Genomic DNA, 27,508 nt, shown 5'->3' with positions numbered 1-27,508 from the left:
CTTCCTTCCTTCCTTCCTTCCTTCCTTCCTTCCTTCCTTCCTTCCTTTCCAATGCATCCTATTCTGTCTTTACACCTCCCTTGTATTCCAGTCGGAGGAGACCATCTGGTGAGTGCTCTCATGCTAAAATGTCAGAAACCTACTCTTTGCTCCTCCCAAAGACATGGGATATTTTAAAGTACCATCTAAAGACAATACTTGCTCCAGAAGCAAGCATTTCTAACAGGACAAATTATGCTGAAAGATATATACTGAGTCAAAGAGTTATGGCAGAATTTTCAAATAGTTTCAGGTAAATGTTATTATTCTACTTAATATATGGAATGATCGGGATGTCCAAGTCCTCCTGTCTATTTCTATGCTACTTTTCCATCTTTAATCTGCAAAAACTTCACAGCAAAGGGCAAATTCTACTTTTTTATGAAAACGTCCTGTGTCTTCCAGTTAACAGAGATCACTTGCTTCTAATGGCTACAGTCTTTATACTACAAAGTGTAGCATTTTGTTACAGCATTCCATCTCTCAAATGGGTTTGTGTCGTCTCCTTAAAAAGAATAAAATTTATTTGAAGGCAAAAACTCCTGCCTTTTATTTCTGTTAGATTTCTAGCACAGTGAAGAAACATACTAAGTGTCTAATAAATATCTGATTGATTGATGGCTCGGAGCAGAAGGAAAAAGGCTTGAAAAAAGGGGTCGATGTGCTTAATAAAATCTTTATCAAAGTTTGAGTAGAGAAGGGACATTCTAGTTGAACTGAACTTACTACACACACCTAGAATTCTTTGTGTAGATGGTGTTTGATTAGCTGTTCACTAGGACAGAGGCATGCACCCACCAATTACAAACACTTGCCAACAGTGCTCGAAATACACTTAAAGATGTATACAGAGTACACATTTTTTGTTGGTACATTAAATGCAGTTTACAATACTACCTCACTGGGTTATTTTGAGAAGTCAGTGAGATAACACGTGTCGAGTGCCAAGAACAGAGCTTCCAACATTCACACAGACCCTTCTCTCTCCATCAGGTCCTTCCAGTTTAACTGGAATAGAAGTGTTGCCTCCACTGATTTCTGCTGTTTATTTTATCAAAGCCTCGGCACTTTGTCCCAGTAATATTTGAAGGAAAATAAATGCGATTACTCCTGAGACTAATCTGAAATATTAGCAGGAAAGAAGAAAGAGAAGTTTTTTTTATTTAAACATTGTATGTTAAACCTTAAAGCACTGATTTGTCTTAAGAAAAAGAATCATACCTCCATTTGCTTTATAAAAGCTCTAGTTTTCAGTTAACTGTTTGTTGTTGTTGTCGTCCTACTTTGAAGTAGTCCTTTTTAGGAATATAAACATAAATTTTGTGAATCAATTTTAGAACAGTTCTAAGAACTCCTTCTGAGGTCTCATATGTAGTCATCATATCCAAAATGCAATTCTTTTTTTGTTGTTGTTGTTGAAATGCTCAGTATTTATTGAGCCTACTACTAAATTACACGAGATTCTCTTTTTATTTTCCAATACAAGCAAATACTTTAAATACAATTCAATTCAGACTCTAAACCACTGGACTTACTTTTCAAGTTTTGTCATCATTGATCAAGGGTTGATAGCAATACCAACACTGCAATATATATTTCCACTTTCCTGCCTGGATGGGTAACCACCCCAACCTTCTGTCTATAAAAAAGCTGCATGTAGACGCTCTTCCAATAGACAATCCACTCCCCACAGTTTCTCAAGCACCGACATTCTCCCCTAGCTGGCCTCTCCTAGCTAAGCAATCCCCCAGGCACTTCTCCTTTCTGTGATCCCAGAAGCTGAAAGTCAGCAAGACTGGCAGGGGAGTGGAGGGGAAGGAGAGAATTCTTAGAAGGATTCTGTTCATTATCCTATCTAAACAGACTCCAGGAAGGGTTTCTGCTCGTGGAGATGCAGCATGGCTGATGTTCAGCATGTTTGGCTGAGTTGGGTGTCTTCCCCCCCACTCACATTCACAATGCTCATGGGATGTTGTTAGTGTTCCTGACAGGTGGCGGGGGGATGGGGGGGGCAGTGGTGGTGAGAAAAAGACAATTTTGCCAATTATTTATGTATTTCAAACCCCAGAATAACTACCAAACTTTATAAACTGGAAGAAATAATGAGAAAGTTCCAGTAAAAGAAAAAAAGGGAAAAGTGATGTAACAATTTTTGAGTATCGGCTATATCCTGATAGTTTTCTGCGTACCATAACTCAACAAGCTTGAGTGGCAGAGTTACCAGAAGAGATTACAGACTCAGTGCAGTCATCAACTTGCTCAAGATCTCTCAACAAGTAATGGGTAGGTGTAGGGTCTATACCCAAGTATGCCATCATTTGAAAGTCTACTTTTCACTACATTACCATGTTTTTCCAGGCTTCCGACTTTAAAGTCCTGTCAAAACTATTTCACTCCTTTGCTCTTCTTTTCATTATTACTTTTTGTTCCCTATCTTCAATGTCCAAGTTAAGCTTTTGCAAGAACCTCACCAAAGCTTATCGTAAATAATAAATACATGTGCACTAAATGAAGGAATTAATAGGTGAATGAATAGCTATCCTTCTTGACTTCATCCACCTATCTTCAACATTCCCCATTCTATTTACATGTCCCCATTCATTTACTTGTCCTTTGCTAGTGACTCAATATAGGGAGGGTGCTAATTAGAAGGTATGGGTCACAAATTTGTGTTTTCAAAACCCACTACTGGGTGTTCCAGAAGTGCACAAGGAACAGTTAAAGCAAAATCAATGACTGACCTAAGATTAAGAAGATTAAAGTGTTTTTAAAACAGATGGGACTATTTTTAGTCAGGAACCAATAGGACAATTTTGTTTCTTCCCTAGTTCCTATATTAATTGGAAAGAGTCAGGTTAATATTCAAATGGTACAAGTTCCAAGACTCAGTTCAGACATCATCTCCTCCACCATCCTTCTCCAGGGTTCTCCCTGAACCTGCAACCTGGCTACTCGCACATCCTCAAGGCTCCACAGCACACGGTTTTATGGTTAACTCTCTTGCTGGAAAGCAAACACTTCAAGGAGAAAAGCCATGTCTCATTCATATTTATATCTCCAAAATTTTGTACAGTGTTAGACACATAGTAGGAATACAACAGATATTTATCAGAAAGGGGGCACTAAGCTTAGCCTTTTCCATATAACTACTCTCAACCTCTAATTTATGTGCTAGCTACCACCTCACCAGGCCATTTCTCTGTTCTTCCTTACACAACAGCTAGAAAGGGTTGTTGAAATTGACCATTTCCAATTCCTTGCCTCCAGTTCTCCTGCATTCATTCCAGCTAAACTTTTGCTTACACCTCTTTCCCAAATTGGCTTTCATCAAGGTAGCCAACAACCTCTAAATTGCTAAATTGTTAGTCCTCACCTTCCGGTAGAACTCACAATGGGTCGTCACTACTCTCTCTTCCTTTATATACCAACTTTACTTTGCTTGCAGAACACCACACTCTTGGTTTTCCCCCTGACCCACAATTTTCTTTGCTGTCTCCTCTTCTCTCCAGATCCTAAAGTTGGACTGTCCCAGGGCTCAGTCCCTTAGTCTCAGCTACATCCTTCTCTCCAATCTATTTACAGTTTGCCCTTTGTGAGCTCAACTGTCTAGATCTTGGCGAATCCCAAATTTGTATCTCTAGCTGAGAGTTCTCTAACTGTGGGCCCGAACATCCAGCTGCCTATTTGACACACCCTGGTCTTTTACCTCAAACCCACCATATATCGATTGGAGTTGATATTTACTCCATCTTTCCAACTGTTTGGGCAAAAAGTTTCCCTTCTTTTCTTATACCCATAAGGAAATCCTATTTGCTCTATATTCTAAATATATCCCAATTCCTATCACTTCTCATGATTTCCTTTACTACCTCTCTATACAAGTCCCCATAACAAGATCTCCCATTGTCTCAAAAGAGTCTATTCTCAACTCAGCAGCTAAAGTGATCCATTGACAAAGTAAGTCAGACCTACCTACCTGTGCACTGACCCCTCAAGAGAAACACTTTGAAAGTTTTCCATTTCCATCTTCTAGCCCCTAAGACATGTGGCTACACTTAAGGTGCTGTCCATGGAGTGGTTCTAAGAGAAATGCTGTTATCAACGAGTCCTTGTTCTGAGCTAGCCTCAGGGAGCCTGTTATATGCATAGCGCTGTGGTTAAGGGTACAGGTGCTGAAGTGAGACTTCACAGATTTGAATCCCTTTTCACCATGTTTGTGTTTCATTTTCCGTATCTATAAAACCAGAACAAAAGGATTGCCGAGGATTAAATGACTTGATATGTGAGGTACTTAGAATAGTGCCTGACAGAGAGTCAATGCTCTATACACATTCACTATTATTAAAAGGATTAAAATGGGCAACCAAACAATGCATTACTTTCAATTTCTGACAGTCAATTTACTTGCCTCTCATTTTTCGCATCAAGAATGTTAGGACATTTTGTCTTCTGAGAGTAACCCAGAAAGTACCCCATTATGTAACACATCATCTGTGTTGGCAAAATGTAGGAATAAATACACCTTTTTTTATTTTTTTTTTGAACGTTTATTTATTTTTGGGACAGAGAGAGACAGAGCATGAACGGAGGAGGGGCAGAGAGAGAGGGAGACACAGAATCGGAAACAGTAAATACACCTTTCAAGTTAGATCACAATCTTACTCGTTACAGCAGTCTGATGTTGGTACCTCTTACATGTTAGGTAAGGGTCTTCAATAGGAGAAAGGTAAAAGCACTGCTGTTTGCAAAGAAGACTGGGTAGTTTTTGAGGTCTTGAGGTAAAATTACGGTGAGATTTCTGAGAGAAGTATCCTGGCCTTAATGCAGCTTAACTTTATGGTTCTGTGCTACAAAGGAGACGGTTGTCATGAAGGCACAACGGAGTGTATGGGGGGGATGCAGCGGGCGTGTGGTCAGTAACAACTGCTGTAACGGTGGCAGTCTTCGTGTTTGTAGTAAATCAAGCGTGTTGCACGATCACCCTCACAACGGAAGTGCCCAGTCCTTCACCCTCTCCTGTCTGTCCAAGTCTGTGTTCGTGTGTGTCTACCACCTTTTCTCATGGTTCTCTGTGGCAGCCAGTCTCCAAAACAGCACCCAATGAACACCGCCTCTTGGCATTTACGTCCTTGTACAGCGATTGCCCACAATGAATAGGACTAAGCTGTGTGTACCAACTGGGTACTGTAAAGTGCTGGCGTGTCACTTCTCAGCTAGATTGTAACAAATATGACTGCTGCCTCTTGCTGGTTTGTTCTTGCAGATTACTTGCTCTTGGGGACGTCAATCACCCTGTCATGAGGACATTCACTCAGCCCCGTAGGGGCCCACATGGAGAGGGATGAAGCCATCTACCTCCCCAACCAGCCAGCACCAGCTTGCCAGGTATAGGAATGGGCTGCCTTGGAATCCTATGACTGATATCCAAGACAACTGAGCTTCATGAGACCCCCAAGTTTAAAGCACCCAGAAAAGTCCAAATACTAAACCTGCAGAGAAACTGAGAAATAATAAAGGTTCGCTGTTGTTTTCAGCTACCAAGATTTGGGGCCATTTGTTACACAGCAAAGGATAACCAACACACTCTCAATCTTTTGCTGTCCCCATCCAGGTGCGTGTGTCTGCTTTGCTTTATCTTCAGATCCCCAGGGCCCTTTCCCTTCTTATTTCCTGTGCCCCCTCTACTTCTTTTAACGTCCATAAAACAGAACAGGCATATATGTGTATTTTTTTACTTTTGTTCAGCAGGGTATATGGTTAAAAAGTAGCAGTATGAGACGTTGTTTCTAAAGGAAAACTACCAGCTTTCCTTTGTCCCCTTCTCTGTGGGTTATTGGGACTGATTTTTTCCTCATCTTTATTCCTCCCTAAGCTACCAACTGGGGGAAAGGGAAGGGTAAAGTTAGAAGCACGAAACGTTCCCTGACAGTCATTAAATTTCATCTTAATGAAATTAAGATAACAATCATTAAAACAGAACATTTATGCTTAACAGCATTACATATATTCAAAGTCACTGTACTGTATGTGACTATTTAAAAAGGCTGCATCAAAGCAAAAATGAGCCCTTTTTCCTAATGAACTTGGCATCATAAGGGAAAAAAGCATTAAACATTGTATATTAACTATCTCACTTCCTATCCCAAAGTCATTTACTTAGTATCATTTAGGTAAATGATAAAATGTGACCAAACAGTTATTTTAAATTTGATTTGGATACTATAAAGTTCCCAAAATTGGATCCTCCAATGCCAGATATACTTTAGGAGCAATACGCAAGAGGCTGCTTCCTGTGTTCTCTATCTTACACTTTCTACTCTTCTAATTTTTTTATACAATAAAAAAATTTGTTTTAGTTTTGTTGGTACCAATTTATGGTATCCTAGAAACTCCACAATGATGGGAAAGAACAGGCACTCACAACAAAGCAGAATTACCAACATATTTATGGCCTTATCATTTGACAGGGAAGGTCAAAGCTTCTCCGAGTTTATTCATGACCCTGCACCAGCTTTCAATTCTTTGAAAATTGCTCCTTGATACCCGGCTTCCATGAAATCACAGAGAGTGGCAGCTACTCTCTTAAGGCATAAATCAGATTCCAAATAACTGATAGGACTTTTTTCCTGTAGACCTGGACAAGAAAAGCACTGCATTTTCATTGTTGAGTGCAAGCACTTCGAAAACCCGGTGCACAAAGAATGTTTTCAGGGTTTAATTTCTGAAGTTATCTGTAAGAAAAGAATCTTTGGGTGGATACAAAATAAAGGTCCTGCTCTTGAATGTCACTGGCATTTTAATATCTCTTCTTTCATTCTTCATATCCAAGTTAAATACTGTCACAGACTTTGTGACTGTTTATCATGATTAATGCTGTCATGACTCTGTTGTTCCAAACTTCAAAAGTGAAAGATGTGTATGATTTGGGCACAACTATAACACAAGCCAAGGACACAGTGGCAAGTGAAATAGCTATGTGTATATGCAACTAGCTACTTAGAAAAAAATAAGTAAAACTAAAGAGATTTTTTTAAAAGTCAGGATGAAATATTAATTTTTTTTCCTGTATGATGTCAGTAATTCTTTATTGCAGGGAACATTAAGAAGTATGTTCTGGGAAGCCTTTATTCTAACCATCAGTAACAGTTTTTAAACATTTGGCATTTAACAGCTCAGTCGTGGTAGTTGGGCATTTTCTCTGAGATATATATATTGATGCACCTGGTAAAGGGCTGAAAACCATCTCATGTGCAAAATAGTTGAAAACTCAGGATCTTTAATGGGTACACATGGTTTTCAATGAACAGGCTATCTTTACTCATCTATGAAAATAATTAAATGTTGCTTTTTCATTTAGCTGTTTATCTTAATAAAACATTACTATTGTTCTACTAACGGCCATTCGGATGACTGTTCTATAAGAGAACGCTGGCATTCAGTCTCAGTCGCTGTATTTTAGCTTATATTTATCACTGTGTCTGCAGTAACAGTGCCAAGAGAGGCAGCCACAGTGGGGGCAGAATCAGTGTAAACTTAGGTCTGGTTATCTGGACCAGATGCTATTCTGCCGCTTATGGGCAGTGTGACTTTGGATAACTGAATTCATCTCTTTCCGTCTCAATTCCCTCACTTGCAAAACTGAGGAGATACTATCTAACATCACAAAGTTGTTGCAGTGTGGCTAAATCAATAGTAGGCACAAAGCACTTAGAATAGTTTTCAATAAATCTCAGCTATTTCAAAGTCATTGTTTTGTCATGGCAAACATAAAAAATAAAGGAGGTGGCCTTAATGTGTGAACAATGCTCTTGTATGAGGAGACGAGCTCTGTTGCCCGTCTGTAATTATTTAATTTCATTAGATAAACCAATAGAGAAAACAAGAGGCAGAAGGCACATTATAATTTCCATGTGGTGCTTTTTATAAGAAATACCTTCATATAATTTCACCTCTGTCTACACCACTCCTTTTCAACCTCAATGTCCATTCTAAGGGCCAGTCTACACAGCAGTGTGGGACATCACCTTCTCAGTGTCTCAAGGCTGCTGTGAAAACACAGACCAGGAAAGTGCACACAGAGGCTATCACATGAAAGAAAAACGAGTATGACCAAATCATTGTCTTAAAAATGCTATAATTTCACTGCTTTGTTCTACATCCTAGCCCCTCCATAAATTCCACAATTCAGAGTGCTGCTTGCTTTGGACATACTATCTAAGTCAAAATCGGAGGCCTATCTTCCGAATCCAAGTTGGACATCACAGCTGGTTTAAAAGTTATTGGAAAAATGTAATTTTGTGGTAATTTCCAATCCTCAATGAGTCTTTAAAAGTCTTACTCACTTAAGAAATGGACTGTTCAATTTTTGGCAACATTGGCCATTGAAGTAACAGGAGCTAGGCTGCCATGTGTATGCTGTTGAGATAAATTAGGACTCATTCTGTAGGAACCCTCTCACCCAACTTTCTCTCTTTTCCTTAAGAGAGAACTTAACAAGAGACAGCATAAAAGGAGTTTTGGGGATGCCTGGGTGGTTCGGTTGGTTAAGCATCTGACTCTTGATTTCGGCTCAGGTCACGATCTCATGAGTTGGTGGGATCGAGCCGTGTGTTGGGCAATGCGCTGACAGCGTGGAGCCTGCTTGAGATTCTCTCCCTCTCCCCCTCTCTTTTTCTGCCCTTGCCTTCTTCTCTCTCTCTCTCTGTCCCCTCCCCACCTTTCAAAATACATAAACATTAAAAAAAGTTTTTGAAACCAGGCAGTTTTCTTCCCATTAAAATTGCTTCTCTTTATGTCCTTCTTCTGAGAGCTGAAGGTTGATGTCTCAGTAGCGCTGAGTATTAACAAACAACCTCATTCTATTCTTTAAGTAACTCAGGCAAAAAGGCATTCTGAAAGGATAGATACCACTTCCTCAAATGAGGAAGGTTGGTATCGAAATGCTAGCATAAATACTGTACTTTTGCAAGTGCAAGAACGATATATAGGATACATATGCTTTTAAACCAAAGTAGCCCATTTTAACCTTCCACTTCTCAGATACTAATGAATAAACAATATTTCCAGTCCTTTCTCTCCCAACCCAAACTTATAGACTAAAATAAAATCAATTAAAAAAATCAGAGCAACTCTGCTCTGTGAGAAGTCAGCATGGTGTGGCAGATGGAGAAAGCGCTGGGCAGAGCAGAAAGAGCACAAAATTAAGGCCAATATCATGTTTTATGACCTCACAGAAATCTCGTTCTCCAGGCCCGTTTGAATATAATAAAGTGCTCTTCCCTTGCTCATCGTGATTAAACTTGTTAATGCAAATGCAACGTGCCCAAGTGCCCAATACGTTCTTCTGGTATTTCTGACCGAATGGGAAGCTTTTAGATTAATCTGGTTTTAGAAATGCTAACAACATTACAAAGTGAGGAATGATGGGGCGGTGACATGCAAGAACCAGGGCAGAAGGGAAGAGAAAGCTCCCGCACGTGGGGGCGCTGGATCCGGGGGCGCCTGGAGTTGCTGCTGGAATGGAGCGGTGTCCAGATTTACCACTGCAGACCTTAAGTCCAGGTTATGACAAGTCTTCTAAGCACTTAAAACTTAAATGAATATGGAGTGGATAATGAGATTTTTTTTTTCTCTCTAAAACCTAAGTCTGATGAATGACGCCTAGAAGTATCATTAGTCATTTTTATGAGTGCTCAGCTCAGCAATATAAGGTGTGTGTGTTTTTTTTTTTTCATACCTAAAAGAAAGATTTTCTTTGTTTTGGCTTCTCAAGGATGGTGACACATCCCCTTTTGAAAGAAATGTCATCCCTATAAAAATAGCTAAGATAATATAGTTTCCTCCTAAATAATAAAAAGTACTCTGAATGTATTTTAAGGTATAAAACCATGGATTTATGTTAATAACTGTATCCCCTAATTAGGTTCTTAGATATTATTTGCAACAACCAAAATGATTAGTTTTTCTTAAAATACATGTATATGTGATAATGAATTGGTTACAGTTTATAAAAAGATAAATGACAGATATACAACTGTGTATACTAGAAATCACTTTTATTTGATGAAAATAAAAAATAAATCAATCCTGTTACACAATTGTCTGAAGGAATCTAGAATTAATAATCATTATGACTGGGGCACCTGAGTGGCTCAGTCAGTTAAGCATCCGACATCGGCTCAGGTCACGATCTCACAGCTCATGGGTTCGAGCCCCACATTGGGCTCTGTGCTGACAGTTCGGAACCTGGAGCCTGCTTTGGATTCTGTGTCTCTCTCACTCTTTGCCCCTCCCCTGTTCACACTCTGTCTCTCTCTCCTTCAAAAAATGAATGAACACTAAAAAAAAAGAAGCATGGATGTGCAAGTGTTGTTACAAAAAATAATCATTATGAGTGAGCCTTAAAAAAAGAGATAAGAAAAGTACATTATATTATTGTTTGACTCAAATATTTTTTCTATTATTTGCAAGCTCAGAAGTTGCCACAGATAAACTTCTCACAAGAACTATAAAGGGTCTTGCTTCCATTTAAAAAAGGCATTTAATAATTAAGGTTTTGCTTTTAAAAATAATAATCCTGAGGTAAAAACTGTTTCCATGTTTAAAAAGATGCACATTTGCAGATGGACATTTTTTTTTCTCATGGAAGATGGTCTTGAAACTATAATAGTCACTGCCTGATAACTAAATCCCATGAACATATTATAGGTTTGCTTAAAAACTATTTTCATATTCAATTTGAAGATGAGAGTCACCTTGAGTTATTTCTTATGACTTCAATGTGAAATGGAGGAAAAATCATTTATACGGTGAATAGTAAATGTTCTATGAAATACACCCAGAGAGCCCTTGAATCATGCCAGGAGAGTTAGAGGGGCAGAGGGTGAGTAGGGCTGGAACTGTACAACAACTCTACACACATGAAATATTTGGGATTAGAAAAAAAATAAAATTATGGTCAAAATTCCATATGTAGCAAAAATTACTATTAGGATACAAATAAAAGTACCTTCAAATTCAATTTCTTAACCAAAGATTTTATCCGTAACTTCAAACAACACAGCTCCAAGTCTTAAAAAAATAAATAAAGGAAAGAAAAATCTTCAAGGAATAACGAAAACAATATAAAATATTAAGACTAACAAAATCTCATGTTCACTCCAGTCTCAGATATTCAACTGCCACTCAAGATCCCTAGGTGAAGGTTCAATGGCCATCTCTGACTTAACACAGCTGAATCAACCCTAGTTCCTACCCACAGCCCCTCCTCTTCCCCTCCCCACTTTCAGCGTGTCAGTAAATGGTACCACCATCCACCAAGCCCAAGACTAAACTGATTAGTCTATTCAACAAAGGGTATCATGAACAAAGCTAATAGATGATGTGATGAGAAAAGACATTTTGTAATGTTCAGAGTTGACAGCGGATTCATCTTTAAAATATATAAGAAACATAGCAATAAAAATTTGAAACTGTCCCCAACAGAAAAAATGAGTTAACACTAACAAGCGGGATTAAGGAGCGAGCATGCTTGTCGTGATGAGCAATGAGTGGGGAATCAGTATACTATACACCTGAAACTAATAAACACTTTATGGTAACTGTACTGGAATTAAATGAAAACAAAACAAAATAAAAAAATATATATATAAACACTTCTAATGTAAAAAAAAAATAACTAGCATATGAAGAGATGCTAATAAGACTCATTAGTAATGACAGAAATACAAATGAACATACCAAGATATCACCTGATTCTTATATACTTTATATCCAGAAGTTTGGATAATGTGAAGTGTTGGTGGGGATATGGGGATAATTTTTAAAACACAATAAAAATTAAAAAAAACCCTCACATAATGCTGGTTTGGTAAAAGCATTCTAGAGGGCAATCTGGAACCGGTTAAATAAAGTCAACATATACCCTATGATCTAGCAATCCTTTTCTAGCTATATATGTGTCAAAGAAAAGCTCACTCAAGTCCGTAAAGGTATATATGACGGGGGTTCCTTACATTATTTGCAGGGGTGGAGCTGGGTGGGATCGGAGGGGGTGATTCAAGGTTTGGAAGCAATTTGGTGCCCGGTATTCAGAGTGGATGGGCAAATATACTAGATGTCCAACATACAATGCTATGAAAAACCTAAAAAGGACAGATGTATATACAGCAGCACAGAAAGATCTTACTGAAAGATCTTGCTGAGTAAAAAGGTAATCAGAAAAGACATGGAGAAAATGCACACTGCTAAGCAAAACAAGCCAGTGTGAAAAACTACACACTGTAATGATTTCCATTATATGACGTTTGAGAAAAGACAAAACTTTAGCAAGAGTAAAAAATGAGTGGTTCCCAAGGGTGTGAGGAAAGGTGGGGGTCAGTGATTAGCGGAAACCCAGGGGACTAATAGCAGGATGAACCTATACTGCAAGACACTGTCACGGTGGACGCGAGACAGTATGAGTCTGTCATAACCTACAGAACGATACCAAGAAGACAAAGAATGAACTTTATTGTATGCAAATTTAAAGAACGACTTAGGAGGTTCAGGGGATCTTGGGGAAAACTGCAGGGTGTGATAGGAGAACCTCACTGTACTACAAATATAAGGAACAATCTCAATGAAGGCAGAAGGAAAAAAAGGTGCTGACCTAACTAGCTTTGGAAATGAATGGTCTCTAAGAGTACAGGCAAAGGAACTACGTGAGCACTGTACTGGTTGATAAAAGTTTCCTATAGGTGTGCAAGTTAACAGTTCTAATAGTGCTATCCATGTGTACTGAAGTTAAAGAATTATATAAATGGTAGAGGGTGAGATCCAGGTTCCTCAGTGATGGAGTGGGGGATTACAGGCAAGCAAGGGGAATAAGCTAGAATGATCCCTGCAGTAATGGATTCGGGTTGGAAACATCAGCAAAAACTCATGTTTAATTTAATACAGATGCATATATAAATATGTATAAATGCAGGTATATACATAGGTTCATATACACACCTATATTTCCTGGCTGAGAGGATGTAGAGAAATGACACCCCAGTAGTAATAAGCACACCTAGCATCCAGAATTTGGTTTCTAATACCATTCCCTAACAAAAGGAAACAGAACTCTAAAGAGAAATGGATGATTCTAGAACTAGGGCAGGAAATATACAGGATGAGCCTATAGCATCTTGTAGTATGAAGAAAATCTACACATGCATGCATGTATGGGACAGATGGACACACACACACACAATTTTGGGGGCTAATTCAAAGGGGCACAGGACCCAAGTGAAAGAGTTCCCAACAGCCAAAACTGAAACAACTTGAAAAACCAAATAAATGAAATACTATTAGAATACAAATCAATATACAGAAAAAGTATTCATTAGTCTGAGAAAAATAAATTACTGAATACATTTTTAAATGGGGGAAAAAGAGAAATTCCATACACAAAAATTCCAAATAAATTATGTTAACTACCCTAATGGAGTGGCAGTATAACTGTCCCCACCCCTTAAGTGCAAGCTGCACACATTGATTTCCTTCTACAGTAAATATGGAAGGGGTATGGGTGGGAAAGGCAGGGCAACTTTAAAGTGGAAAAAGCTGACACACACTGCTTTTAGCTAGGTGATCAAGGTTAGCAAAAATAGCGGTAAGTCATACTGCTTGTATGTACCTTTGGGCTAATGTGATAAAAATAGTACTTTAACTCTTCCTCTCTAAAACATATGGACCCAGTCTAATCATGAGAAAAACATCAGATGCATTCTATAGAGAGCATCCTACATTATGTCTGACCAGGACTCCTCAAAACTGCCAAGGTCAACAAAAACAAGGAATGTCTGATAAAAACGTCACAATCAAGAGAAACTTAAGGAGACATACTATCTAAAATGTTACATGGGGATCCTCAGTGGGATTCTGGAATAGAAAAAGGACATCAAGTTAAAAAGTAAGGACCTATGAACAAACTATGGACTTTCGTTAACAGTAAGTCAGTATTAAGTATAATAAATGCACCATACAATAGATTAGTAATAATGAGAACTATGTGTGTGGGATAAGGAGACATATATGCAAATTATTTGTACTATTCACTTAATCACTCTAATCTGTAAGTCTAAAAGTATTTTTAAAAGTCAGTCTGTTACGGGGTGCCTGGGTGGCTCAGTAGGTTGAGCGTCCGACCTCGGTTCAGGTCATGATGTCACAATTTGTGTGTCTGGGCCCCAGGTCGGGCTCTGTGCTGACAGCTCAGAGCCTAGAGCCTCCTTCGGATTCTGTGTCTCCCTCTCTCTCTGCCCCTCCCCCACTTGTGCTCTGTCTCTATCAAAATAAATAAAATATAAAAAAAAATTTTTTAAAGTAAGTCTGTTACTAAAAATATATAATTATCTACAAAGGTAATAAGGTAAAAAAAAAAAAAGTCATTTACATAAAGTACATATACACACAACCCAAAATCAAAAAAGAAGAAAAACAGAGAAGAGCATATGCAACTGACATTATAGACAAAGGGGAAATACCACTAATACATAGAGAGAGGGTCTAACAGTAACAGAAAAAAATTAGGCCAATAACTTTAGAGAAAAATGGACAGTCCAGAGAAAAAGAATTTAAAAATAAGAATATGCTCAATCTCACTGATAACAAGAAAAATGTAAGCCAAAACTATTTTGGGATTTTTTTTAATGTTTATTTATGTGTGTGTGTGTGTATGTGTGTGTGTGTGTGTGTGTGTGTGTGAGAGAGAGAGAGAGAGAGAGAGAGAGAGAGAACATGAGTGGGGAAGGGGCAGAGAGAGAGAGAAACACAGAATCCGAAGCAGGCTCCAGGCTCTGAGAGATCAGCACAGAGCCTGACGCAGGGCTCGAACCCATGAACCGGGAGAACCCATGACCTGAGCCCAAGTGGGACGCTTAACCAACTGAGCCACTGGGATGCCCCTTTATAGATAGGTGAGGCTGAGAAGAAACAGGCACTCTTACCACCGCAGTGCACAACCCTATCGTGGAGCACTTGAAACATGTCAGACGCTTAGAGCCAGTGATCATAATTCTAGGGCTCTAACCGAAGATACACTGGCAAAAATACAAAAAGGCACGTAAAAAACAACAATTATTCGCTGTACTGCATCGCATCACTGTAGTCCTGGCTTACAGACAAAATGAAACATCAATCGAGTACATCAGAGAAACCAGAAACAGATCCACATGTACACAGCTGATTTTTGACAAAGCTACAAAGGCAATACAGTGGGGACAGAATAGTCTTTACAACAAATGGTGCTGGAAAACTAGATACCTAAATACAAATAAAGGAATGTCGATCCATACCTCACATGGTATACAAAAAATAACTCAAAATGGATCACAGTTCTAATGTAAAACCTAAAACCACAGAACTTCTAAGAGAAAACATAAAAGGAAACTCCTGTAACCTTGGGCTGGATAAGATTTCTTAGACAAAACACCAAAAGCAGGATCCATAACCTAAAGGATGGATAAAGTGGACTTCATCAAAATTTTAAAACTCTGCTCATCAAAAGAGTATTTCCCTGTTGTCCTGAGTCTGAAAGCAAGTATAAGTAGGACCTCACATTACCCTAGCTTGTCAAGTCAATCAATTTGGCAGCTACAAGCGTTCCCTTTAATGCCCAGATTACGGTCTCTAACTATTCTTTCTTAATAAAAGGGCCCCTCAGAGAAATTCCAGGACTCAGCCGGGAAATGTACAAGATGAGCCAGGAACATACTATAGAGACAGAAAAGCAAGACAGTTATCAGACTGGCGGGTTTGTGTCAAAAGGATTCATTCAGGAGCCAAACTGAGTATGTTCCCGCTGGCCAAAGGTAGGACACTTTGAGTAGCAATAAGGATAAGAACTAGAATGGACCGATTGTACATATCACATATGCTAAAATCCACCAGCTCAAAGAAGACTAGCTGATCAGCGTGAAGACGCTGGGGAATCAGCAGGGTGGCCGCGGGAGACGCCTTGACGGTGTGTCCCCAGAGCAGCGGGCAGGGGGATGGGGCAAGCCAGGACCGCTAACACCGCGAGGGACTGCGGTGCGGCGCCTCCCACACGGGGGAGTCCACATCAAACCTAGAAGGACAGATCACTGAACAACCCCGAGCGTCAGCTGTACCCAAGGCGATTTCAGCAGCGTAAGGTCCCGTGGTGGATTTTCAGCCGGAACCGAGCCAGGTATTTTTAGCTGAGACACCAAGAGGCAGTTAAAGCAGGGCTGGAACATCCAGGGGGCTGATTTCTGAGGGAACCCCCGGGCTCCATATGCTCTTTGCAGCTTCCTCCCCAAGCTCACATTGTTTGCAGGAGAACCTGCATCAAACCTTGATCTGCAGTCCTTCCTCAGGTCTTCAAGACCCTCGAACCTTACCGCGGACCTTGCATTTGGGGGAACAGCAGCCACGACTGTGGGAAAAGAGCCGCAAGATGCCATGGCACACGGACGACAGAATGAGACGGGTCCTGCAAGATGGCCAAATTTTCACTGGCAACCTTAAGGCTTTTGACAAGCATATCTTTGTGACGCAGATGAATTCGGGAAGATCTGAGCTAAAGATTGCCAAGCAGCCACAGTGTGAAGAAAGGGAGTTTGGGGTCTGGTGTGGCTACATGGGAAAAACTTGGTTTCCACGACTCCCCGGAGACACCGGCATCGTGGCATCCCACTTGCTGGAGCTGCAGGAGGCCCTGGGGTCGGCAGGGCAGCTGGCAGAGGAGTGTGACTGGTGTTCCAATCCCCCAGACTCCTACTGGATGAGCAGACACTGTCTGAGGGGCCGGGGGCCATCCCAACAAGTAATGAGTGACTTCCCCCCACCCACTCCTGCGGGCCAAGCAACACCACCTCCAGGCATTATGGCTCCTTCACCTGGTATAAGACCTCCCGTGGGCCCACCAGCTGGGCTTCCCCCTGCTTGAGGGACACCAATAGGCATGCCCCCTCCAGGAACGAGACCCCCTCTGCCAGGAATTAGTGGTTCAACATCCTCCCGGAATGCAGCGACCAGGACTCTAGGATACTATCAATCCTTCTTAAATCGCTTTTTTTCTCTGCACTGTATCTTGTGAAACTGTGTAGAGTGTTTGTGAGCCTTTGTTCCCTCAAACTGCATTAATGTTAGCCAATAAATGCATATAACAATAAAAAAAGAATGTTAGGGAATCAATTCCTTATTTTGAAACATAGTAGATAAGAGAAAAAAGAATTAAGTGCATATCCTGCTTTCCTTTACAGACTATTCCGCAGGATAACTTAGTAGCTGGTCTGAGGGAAGCTTCTCTTTATAGAGGTATTTCGGGCAATAAATGAAGTAACAATGGCAGAATAGTTTAGGATGACCATTGAGCAGCCACTAATAAGGTCATGGAGGCGCATGATGACGACATCACAATAAAGACCAAGCCAATGTTGTCATGTGATGTCCCCTTTTTCAGAAGTCTCCCCTCAGGTTTTGCGTTGTTTCTGATGATAGCTCTAGAACTAACTAAAAATAACAAAAATTCAAAGGAAAATAGAAAGCATTTAATGACACCAAGCCACGCAATGAGCCCAGAATGTGAAAATTCCATAGAACAAATGACAAAGAGTCTTCAGCGAAAATATTGAGGAGGGGAAGAAAAAGAGGAAGGAGAAGAAAAAGAAAAATGGAGACAGAGACAGACAAGGGGACCTACTTTTTAAAAGAATCACAAAAAAAAATCCATTGCAATGTACAGACCTTGTTTGGATCTCGGATCACACGGCAAATGGTAAAGACCTCTTACAACAATGGAGGAAATGGAAACACCTTATCACATTAAGTAATTATTTTTAACTTCTATGGGGTGTGAAAATGGGATTGTAATTATGGTTTTTAGGAGTCCTTTTCTTTTACAGATGTGTGCAAAAATATTTTCAGTGGCCATGAGAACAATACACAATTTGCAAAGGATATACAAACAAAAAGATAAACTATGTACTAGGAATAGTTCCTTATGTGATGGAAAGGGAATCCTAGAGGGGAACTGGATTTGAATCAACAAACCCTAACCAAATGGTGAAACAAAGTGACCAAGGATGACAATGTGACAATAATGTGTGATTAATTCAGCCCTTTCCACTTGAAGCCCAAAAGGAAAGAAACCAAACAAAAAAACCAAAACAAAACCAGCTTTCATATACATGGCCTTGAACACTGTAACTTTCATGAAATGCATGTGCATTATCATTCCAGTTGCACATGGAGAAACTGAGACTCACTCAGCATTCCCAGGAGCCGCGGCCAGTAAACACCACAGTTAGGACTTAAGCCTCCCACACAGAGCCAGAAGCCCTACAACACCTATGTACGCGCTGAGTAATTTGAAAATTTCAGACCTAACAAAGCACAGGATAATAGACACCACGTTGCTTCTGCATATGTTTTCTCATTAAATATCTATCCTATAATTAACTGTGATATACGGTCTCTTTCTAGTTCCCTTTGTAATGATTCTGAATGTTTCCTTTGAGTACAACTCCTGTCCAAAGAGCCTTGTTGTAATAAACTTCTATTTTAGACATAAATGCATTTTTTCATGTAAAAGGCATTGTAGATAAAAGGAAGAGAGGACAAGATTTGTAGCATTAATTTTTTTTAATGTTGCACATCAACATTTTTATGCTAAGTAGTAAGTTAGAATTTGGTTCATAAAATTGTTTTAAATGAAGTGTGTGTTAAAGATAAGGCGGATTTAAAGAATTATGCACTATTTGGTTTTAGAAATGAAATTCTTTACGGCAGCCTACTGGATGGTATGCAGGATTAAGTGTTGCTGCTAATAATGTTGGGGCCATATTTAACACTATTTAAAGATCTGTTATGAACGTGGCTGCAATGAATTGGTGTTTACAAGGGCAGGAATACTTGCATCTAAGAGGTAAGTGCCATGAACAGAACATAAGGTCTGCCTATGGAGTTGCATCTATGGCCTATCCGTCTAGGTTTCTATCACTGAAAACAGCCTCAAATTGTTTTTCTCACGGACAGCAGAGTAGCAATTAACAAGAGTACAGAGCAGGCCACGTGCAAGCCAAGTGCCTGGGTGCATCTCATCCCTGCATGATACTAGCTGTACGTAAGACCGGTCTATGGCATGATATGTTCTGCTTCTCTAGGCTTCCATGATGTTCTGTAGATATATCTGGAACTTTATTTTATTGTGAAATCATCATCTATTTAGGGATGACACTGAGTAGCTCTTTGAGAGTAACTTATTCCTCCTCAGTCTAGCAATTTGTTAATACCAGATACAAATAAGTCTTTAATAATATGCTGGTCAAATGAATGTATGAAAAAAAACTCATCCAAGTCCTTTTATTTTTCGTAAGGCCTACTCTGCTCTGGGAAATATTTTATGGTGTGAAATATGCTCAGAAAAAAATATTAAGCTCTATTCATAGCTTTTCAATTACTATTATCAAAATTCCAAAGAGTGCCCACTTCTTAATAGCCTAGCTTCACCCAGGAGAAAATAAATCCTTCCCCTGAGCGGCATTTTTGTACATTAACCTTCCCTGATAAAATAAGACCAATGTTCCATACTCTGTGCCTTTTACCTTGAGGGCTTCTGGTTAGGAGTGAAATTGGCTTCCTATCATCAGACAATTGGAAAGGCCAATGTGTATGTAATTAATCAATTTTGAGGCTCCTCTATCAACAGGACTTTTTCCAAAAAGAAAAGACTCTGATTCATTATCATTACTACCTCAGCTATGATAGAATATTCTTCTTCTTCTTTGATAAGAAAACTGATTGTGTCCATTCATTTTTATTTAAAAACACATACACTCTACAAAAGTCGGCAGTGAAGCCTATTACTCTGTTATAAAGAGTGATGTGATATTTATAGGTTATGTTTAATGAGTTTATCTATAAATTGTTTCTTCTATACCGAATGGCATCGTGTCAAGGTCACGAATCATGTAACTGCTAGTGGTCATGGAGTGAAGAAAACTCAAGGGTCAATCTGACACAGATTTGGAATGTGGCTTTTCTGTTAAGGAGTGGAATATAACCCTTGGAAGTCAGTTCATCTTTTTTTTTTTTTTTAATTTTTTTTAACGTTTATTTATTTTTGAGACAGAGGGAGACAGAGCATGAATGGGGGAGGGTCAGAGAGAGGGAGACACAGAATCTGAAACAGGCTCCAGGCTCTGAGCTGTCAGCACAGAGCCCGACGCGGGGCTCGAACTCACGGCGTGTGAGATCGTGACCTGAGCCGAAGTCGGCCGCTTAACCGACTGAGCCACCCAGGCGCCCCTCAGTTCATCTTTTTAAGACCCAGTTTTTCATCTTGAAAATTGGGTCATATTGTCTCCACCTCATAAGGTGTTTTGAGAAGAAAATAGGTCTCAAGTGGGAATCACCTGAGGAACACTCCCTAAATATACATAATCACAACTCAAAGAACTACCTTGTCTGAACTTCTAGTATGTTCTTTCAAAAAGCTACACATGGGGCGCCTGGGTGGCGCAGTCGGTTGAGCGTCCAACTTCAGCCAGGTCACAATCTTGCGGTCCGTGAGTTCGAGCCCCGCGTCGGGCTCTGGGCTGATGGCTCAGAGCCTGGAGCCTGTTTCCGATTCTGTGTCTCCCTCTCTCTCTGCCCCTCGCCCGTTCATGTTGTCTCTCTCTCTGTCCCAAAAATAAATAAAAACGTTGGGAAAAAAAAAATCAAAAAGCTACACATGGATAAATGATGGTACATTTAGATACATCCACACAATATTGTACTAACCAGTCATAACAAAGGTATGAGGATGATTTCTATTGCTGAATATGGTGGTTTTCAAAATATATTATTAGGTGAAAAAAGGAGATTGAGACAGATGTATACACTATGCCAAACTTCATATAAAAAGGGGGAAGTGAGAAAATGTGTACAGATCTGCCTTGTTTTGCCTTTTTTTTTTTTTTGCAAGAATCTAGAAGATTCTGAAGGAGGGTAGTGGTGGTGAGGGAGACTGGAATAAACACAAGACCTCTCCTGAGGTTATCTTGTTATTTATCTTGTTATCAAGCTTTGCCTTTGGACTACGTAACTGTTGTAAAATATTTAAATAATTAAAAGATAAAGTCTTATAACTTCAAATAAACTACAACAAATGAGCCTAAGAGTATATTAAATTAGTAGCATAACCACAGGAAGAAAAATATTTAATATTTAAAGTGAGAAATTTTAGATACAGTGCTCTGACTGGGATATAATTTAAAGACAGACCTACAAAGAAATCTTAAATTTCACTCACTAGGTTCACTATTAATAGTAATGTGGGAACTATAAATTTGAAACTAGCTACTATATATCATAGTATAATACAAGCATGACATTTCAAGCCAGGATTATGAGGGGATTAAAGAAATAAAAATATAAAGTAAAAGCAGTTTAAAAATTATGTGTTAAAACTGAATTCAAAATATCAAAGTGACCTCGTGATTCATACTATACACACGTACACATACCTCTTTGTGTTTTTTTTTAAATGTGTATTTTTTATTTTGAGAGAGAGAAAGGACACGAGACAGGAGGGGCAGAGACAGAGAATCCCAAGTAAGTTCCACACTGTCAGTGCAGAGCCTGATGCGGGGCTCAAACCCACAAACTGGGAGACCATGACCTGAGCTGAAATCAAAGGCTGATACTTAATCAACTGAGCTATCCAGGTGCCCCCTTTTTGTTGTTATAGTTCTGTTCACTGAAAAAGTCTAACCACAGTAGCAATGGGCACACGTATGACCTAGATACTGGTTTCTAAATATCATCCCCCATGCTGAAGTATTTACCATAATGTGATAGGACATTTGCAACTTACTTTCAAATGGTTACCAAAAGAAAAAAAAAGAAAAGAGTCTATACACAGAGTATACATGCTAAGATGCTTAAAAATTTAAAAATAGTTGGAATATGTTCATCATACTAGTCTTTCAAATTCTCTGTAAATAGGACTATTTCCATAATTTAAAAAAAAGTTGACTGAGGAGAAAAATAAAGCTAGGCAGGTGATTTCAGTGCATATTCCTCAGTGAGCCACTCTCGATACACAGAAAATGCTTGAGGATGGTTACTTCTCCTTCATTCTTTTGGAGACCTCAATATGGATTCAATGACATTCAGGGAGTAGGCACGGATTCTAACAGAAAGCTCTAAAGCAAATGGCACACAAGTAGGATTCAGAAAATTCCTAGACTATTCATGGATGTACCACAGAACTCAATATTGTTCTATGTGTAGTTTCCTCATCTGAGAAGCAGAAACAATGAATGTGAGCGTTCTGCTTACAAGGACTGCTGGAGAGTCAAGTAAGAGCATGAAGACGGTATTTCATAAATGTAAAGGGCAGTATAACTCTACAGATATATTTTATTTTTTTAATGTTTTACTTATTTTGGGGGGGGTGCAGAGAGAGAGGGAGACAAAGAACCCAAAGCAGGCTCTAGGCTCCAAGCTGTCGAGCCTGATGTGGGGCTCGAACCCACAAACCATGAGATCATGACCTGAGCCAAAGTCAGACTCTTAACTGACTAGAGCCATCCAGACTCCCCTATAGATATTAAAATATAATTTTCCAAACTTCCAGGATCAGAGGCTATTTTATGAGTCACACATGGCTCCCAAGAGATTTCAGTGGTATAGTAACCGTCAGTATGTCTTCGATACTTAGATTATCCTAAACTACTAGGTATCACATTAGTAGTCTCAGTCTGCTTCAGAAGGCAATATGGGATTGGGCCATCTTTAGTCTTATTCTCTGTCAAGTTTAACCCTCTCTCTCAGTCTATAGATCATCGTAGGTTACACTCTGCTTTGCTAACTTGGTTCCTAACTCTGATGCATTTTTATATATATCACTTAAACCATTCCATACGCATCTAAGTCAAATGTAATTCTGGTCATGACAAAGTTATGAACAACTAAGTGGAGCTTTTAAAAGACAAAGGTTTATATAGGACAGGGTTTTTCAAAAGGAGAGGGAGGGAAGGAGCAGGGGGAGAGAGAGGGGGAGAGAGAGAGAGACAGAGAGAGAGGGGGAGAGAAAGAGAGAGAGAGGGAGGGAGGGAGGGAGGGAGAATAAAAAATAGAAAAGAAATCCTGGTCAGTTGACCCGAGAGACAGAATACTTACTTTCCTTCCTCTCAGTAAGACAGGTTTACAAGTGCTGAGATTTTTGATGTGTCTATGCATGTACATGGATGTTACATGCAGTGTGTGTGTGTGCATGTGCTCGCGCGTGCACGTGCATGCGTTTGTGTAAGAGGGCAAGGGACCTTACACCATTCCATGGAAGAGGGCAAGGGACCTTACACCATTCCATGGAAGACCTTCGTAAGATCCAGGATGAATGTGCAATTTAAATAAGTCCCCTCAAATCCCAGCGCTCCTAGCTGAACTTTATTTGGAAACGTTTCCCACTTTTTCTTCACTTTCAGTTTTGATCACTTTTGGAACAAAGGAGATCAAAATGCTCCCAAATTCAGGGGGAAAAAAGCCTTAATGGGATAAGAAGTAATACAACCCAGCTGGAGCTGTACGAAGCCCTTTATATAGAAACTTTCACTCGTGCCAATCTTCCTCCCAGAGGCTCATTTCATTTCCCTGCTGGTAACACTCAAATCGCTTCACAGTTCATTGATACCGCATTGGCAACCTTTTGTTTTCAATCAAAGGAAGATGCTGAAGCAATGCTCAATTGAACTAAGTATACATGACACAATGTACTCGTGTCCTTGCCACAGAGGACCGTGGAAGGGGAGATAAAGGAAACCAGGACACCTTGCGTCCAATATTCCATTACTTTACCTACAATTGGATTATGATAAATTACGATGACAGAGCTCAGACAAACGCTGATGCGGTCTTTTCTATTGTTTTACCCACACACGGCACTCTCATGGATTGCATCAAGTCTCCAAAAATGATTCTCTGTCACCCATGGTTGAAAATGAAAAGGCCAATGTTCAAATAAGTTTTTAAACAGTTTCCCCAGAGACTGAATTTGCTATTTCCTCCCGTGCTCCTTTGGAATCACCGAGGGATCAACCGTAGGTTTTTGCTGATGGGCATCTTTCTATAACCCCCTCCCCCCACTCCCCAGAGTGAAACACTACTCTAAGGTCAAAGAACTTGTAAGCTGTATGGGCATCAGGCTGTTACTTCATGCCTTTCCCTTTGAGACTTCACCGTATATCCAGGTTGCCTTGAAACCTACCACCCCTGCCACCATCATCCTCATCCATTTGCTCAAGGGTAGAAATGCACCTATAGCCTCTCAAAGCATCAATCATTCCCCCAAATGAGCTTTCAACCAACTAGGAAGAAAGTACATGTCAACAGGGAAGTAAGTGGACTCAGTCACAGCCTGGGATGCCCAGCCACATGTCTTTTACAAGAGGAGGGGATTATGAATACTGTTGATAATGGGAGTGGCACATTTCTATGTATTTGGATTTGGCTAGCATCAGATGAACTAGGTGTGATCATTATTTCTTCCTGGATCATAAAAATGCAATTGTAAATTTTTTAAGGTTTAGAAAATGAGAGAAGTTATAACTTAGTAAATTCTGTTTTATGGATAGACTGTTTAGGGCCTGTAGGAGAAAAAAAGTCTTTAAAAAGCAATGAAAATGACCCAGATGAGGGGAGTGCATGAAGGCTTACTTGGAAATTCTGTGTAGGAGTCAGAAAATTTGAGTAGGGCTTTAAGTGAGTGACTTAAAGATCATGTTTGGCACAGGAAAACAGTGGTTGTGGTCAGTTTCCCTAGGCTGTATAACACTGAGAAGACAACAGACCAGAAAGAGGGACACTGATAGGTCAAACTCAAAGCTTCCTACTTGGGCTCAGACCAAGGTGCCCACATAGAGGAGGAGGGGAAGGGCGCCCCAAGACTGCAGAGCTGGGGACGGGCCAGGAAGAGAAGACGGACCTGAAATAGGTTGAAAAGTACTTCGCCAGCACAGAGTGATACAATCAGGGTCCGTCAATGTGCCAGCCATCTTATACAGCATGGTGGCTGCACCTGGGCTCATACCTGGAAACAAACGTATCATCCCCAACATGCACATTCTGGTTTTGTTTAACTTGGAAAAGGACTCACGAGAATAATTTTATAAGCCATCATTAGTTCCCAGGTTCGTCCCCCAAATCCAACTGCTCTGAGTGAACAGTGAAGAAGGGTAAAAACACAAGAGCAATGTGTTTCTACCTCCCTTCCTTCCCACTTAGTAGTCAACTCATGGTAATCTGGCTTCTACCTCTATTTTGCCACGCAACCTGCCTGATTAAGTTTCTTCTCGGCTGTCAAACTTATTATTACATCTTTTATATTCTCAACACCGTAGGTGGTCATTCCCTTGTCTTTTGAAACTCTAAACTACCTTGGTCTCAATGATACGACTCTTTCATTTCTCCTCTTTCTTTTCTTGTAAGGTATTCTGTCTCTTCTCTAGGGCTCTGTCATGGCTCTTTTCACTCCATATCTTCTTCCAGGGTGTGAGGGTCCACACCTGACTTTTTAGTTACCATGAATATGTTGATGATTCTCAAGGTGTATCACTAGGCCAGGCTATATGTATGTGTGTGTGTATTTGTATAAATTGAGTAGAATCATATGTGTGTGTGTGTGTGTGTGTGTGTGTGTATGTGTGTATACACACATACACACACACAGAGGGAGAGGGAGGGAGGAAGAAAGAATTGCCTAAAGGGAGATATATTTTATAGATATCGATGTATCTATATCAAGGCACTTCTACACAGTTTCAAAGACAGATCTTTATGTCCCCACGTCGGCTGACCAGCTTCCCGTCTTCACCTGTTCTTCTCATATTCTCAATTTCAAAGAAAGACAGCAACCAGTTGCCTAATCCAGAATCCTAGTCATTACATTGATTCCTCCCTCTGTGTTCCTCCAAAGAAGGCTTTGGACCACACATCCCAAGAAACTCTATCAGCAAAGTAAAGTTGATTTATGCACCATGTCTGTTTTGGATTTCAGAGTTGAATGACCTCCATCCCTTCCCTAACCAACTTATCCTCCATATTGCTACCAAACTAAACTTTCTAACTGGCAATCTAATGCCATTCCCCTAATAAAAATGCTTAATATTCTGAGCTTTGCCATCAATATAAAGAGCATCTTTTGAGAATGCAAACAAGTCCCTCGTGGTCTACACCTTTCTTACCTCTAGCTGCATCTCGTATGGCTCCCCAGGATCCAGCAACGCGGTGTTCCCCCAAATGTGCCAAATTCTCTCAGGCTGCCTTGCACATGACATTAATCCCTTTATTCACCTCTTTGCCTACCTCTCCATCAGATATTACCTCCCCTGGAAAACTATCTACATGATCAACTTGTCCCCAACCTGTCCCCAATCTGGATGAGACGCTTTTTCCATGTCATCCCCACAGCAGTGTTTTGTTGTTTTTTTGTTTTTTCAATTAAAAAAATTTTTTTTGGAGGGGGAGGGCAGAAAGAGAGGAGAATCTTAAGAAGGCTACATGCCTAGTGCAGAGCCGATGCAGGGCTTGATGTCACGACCGTGAGGTCACAACCTGAGCCGAAATCAAGAGTTGGATGCTTAAACAACCGAGCCACCCAGGCGACCCATATTACATTTCACTTTTTTTTTTTTTAACTCAGTGTTTTCTCCTAACAGATTTCTGAATCTTGCAATTTATACTGCTGGCTTTTCTGCTGAACCGTGAGCAGAACAGAAGCAAGGGGTTTTAATTCCACATTGTCGGTGCCCACCACAGTGTCCACTGCCTAATGGTGTTTGAAGAATGTTTGCTGTTGAAATATTCTATGCTACAAATCGACAAAACAGAGCACAACACCTACGAAATAAACTCGTTATGAATGTGTGGTTTAACTCCTCAGTTACATAAAATAAGCTTAACTAAATAGGGATAAAACCACAGGGGAAATATTTCTATGGCAATCTAAAGAGGACATTAGGGCACTCAGAAAAATGAGAACTGTATAGCTCTAGAATTTTTTTGTCTTAGTGTACATTAAAATGTCATGTTTTCATAATGACATAATAAGGCTAACCCAGTGTTCTGAACAGGATAGGTTTTTGATTTAAAATTTTAAACAATGTGGAGGGGCAGAAGAAAAGCACACAGAGGAGAGGAGAAGAGAAGGAGAGAATGGGCCTTAGAAAGCCAGGCAAGGTCTGAAGCGAGGGAAAAGAGGAGGATGCTCCGGGAAGATGTGTGTCTCTGTCTGCTCTCCACGCGGAGAAGGTGCCGCCTGCCACAGCAGAGCAGACAAGCCAGGGAAAACGAGTGAGTAATGCAAGGACACGGTTCGAAGGTATCGAGTGTTTAGGTCAGACGCTGAGTGGCAGAACTTTCCCGGAAAAGCAAGCTTAGGTGGGCGGAAGGCAGAGGAAGGAACGGGTGTTGGCAATTTGCCTTATGGAAGAGG

At 40.1% G+C, this 27,508-nt stretch overlaps 1 protein-coding gene and 1 pseudogene across 2 annotated transcripts in view; one reads left to right on the top strand and one right to left on the bottom strand.

Annotated features, from left to right (window-relative positions):
• TPK1 (thiamin pyrophosphokinase 1) overlaps nucleotides 1–27,508 on the bottom strand; it is a 272,025-nt gene that overhangs the window by 101,113 nt on the left and 143,404 nt on the right. The window lies entirely within an intron of this gene.
• Nucleotides 16,322–18,495, top strand: LOC121028160 (small nuclear ribonucleoprotein-associated protein N-like; annotated as a pseudogene).

The sequence above is a fragment of the Herpailurus yagouaroundi genome, unplaced genomic scaffold (assembly GCF_014898765.1).
Source record: "Herpailurus yagouaroundi ecotype Mexico unplaced genomic scaffold, PumYag 100, whole genome shotgun sequence".
Taxonomy (NCBI): domain Eukaryota; kingdom Metazoa; phylum Chordata; class Mammalia; order Carnivora; family Felidae; genus Herpailurus; species Herpailurus yagouaroundi.
Note: the sequence above shows the minus strand (reverse complement) of the source record. Positions and strands in the feature narration are given on the sequence as shown.